Source organism: Otolemur garnettii, unplaced genomic scaffold, assembly GCF_000181295.1.
Source record: "Otolemur garnettii isolate 467f Iridium unplaced genomic scaffold, OtoGar3 scaffold00066, whole genome shotgun sequence".
Classification (NCBI taxonomy): Eukaryota; Metazoa; Chordata; class Mammalia; order Primates; family Galagidae; genus Otolemur; species Otolemur garnettii.
This window is the reverse complement of record NW_003852461.1, coordinates 1,807,705-1,809,140: the sequence shown is the minus strand read 5'-3', so window position 1 is coordinate 1,809,140 and position 1,436 is coordinate 1,807,705. Positions and strand designations below refer to the sequence as shown.

General features: G+C 36.4%; 1 protein-coding gene across 2 annotated transcripts in view; it reads right to left on the bottom strand.

Moving 5' to 3' along the window:
* Positions 1–1,436, bottom strand: part of TTC4 (tetratricopeptide repeat domain 4) — a 27,925-nt gene that overhangs the window by 19,881 nt on the left and 6,608 nt on the right. The window lies entirely within an intron of this gene.

Sequence of the window (1,436 nt, the reverse complement as noted above, 5' to 3'; positions counted from 1 at the left end):
ATTATAACATTAGGCAAAGCACACAGTAACTATAAATGGCTAGTAAGCACATGAAAGATGTTTAATATCACTAATGATTGGGAAATTAAAATTTACATGAAATTACTAAAAATTAAAGACAGACAATATCCAGTACTCATAAAGACCTGAGAAAAGGACATGGGCTACATTAGAGAGCAGCTTAGCAGGCACTTGGCACATTTTTTTTTTTTTTTTTTTTAGACAGAATTTCAGTCTCTTGCCAGAGCTAGATGCAGTGGTATCATCATAGCTCACTGCAACCTTAAACTCCTGGGCTCAAGCAATCCTCCTGCCTTAGCCTCCTGTATAACTGGGACTAGAGGCACACACTATCATGCAAAGCTAAGTTTTCCATTATTTGCAGAGATACAATGAGGTCTCACTCAGGCTGGTCTTGGAACTCCTGACCTCAAGCAATCCTCTTGCCTTCACCTCCCAAAGTGCTAGGATTACAGGCATGCTCCACTATGCAGGGCCTGTACATTTGCTTTAGCCCAATAATTTTCTTCTAGGAAACTATTCTTAAATATTTATAAAAATGTGCAAGGATAAATGCCAAAGCATATTAACTATAGAGTTACTTTTAATTCGAAAAGATGGAAACAGTCTAAATATCCTCAATTTGGTAATAATATAAAATACATTATGGTAAGTCCATACTAGGGAGACAGATCTGTATATAAGAAACAGTGTGGGTGGTGCCCGTAGCACAGTGGGTAGGGCGCCGGCCACATACACCGGGGCTGGTGGGTTCAAACCCAGCCCGGGCCCGCTAAAACAACAATGACAACTGCAATAATAAAAAAAAATAGCTGGGTTCTTTACAAGGTTTTTGTTTCTAGTCCTTATCTTAAACATTGTTATTGTTATTAAATTTTAAGCCTTTTTAATTTTGTGAAGTGGAAACCTAATAATCACATGTATATGTAAAAAACAAAAAACCAAAAATGTGACCTGAGAAGAAACATTTGTTATCAGGAGGAATAAATCCCAAGTAGACAGGTGATCATTAGCGGTCACAAGGAGAAAAGAATCAGAACAAACAGCTTTTAAGTTGTGCAAGTGTGTGTAATGACGTAAACTAGGGTTCAGTGTCATAATGTATTGCGACAGGTGCAAAATACAGATCATAAATTACAGCATTAATCTAGTCTTTTGTAAAATATTTTCATCTGATTAATATATATTTCGGATTAATGTATTTTAATTGAGTGAAACTCTTCAAGTACACTTATATCTCCTTGTATTTTGAAAATTCAAATTTAAGATATAATTAGTGGTGTTACTAAATGTTCCTCATACGTGAAACTAATAAAGAAACTTTCATATAAAAAAAAAATAGGGCAGCACCTATGGCTCAAAGGAGTAGGGCACTGGCCCCATATGCCAGAGGTGGTGGGTTCAAACCCAGTCCT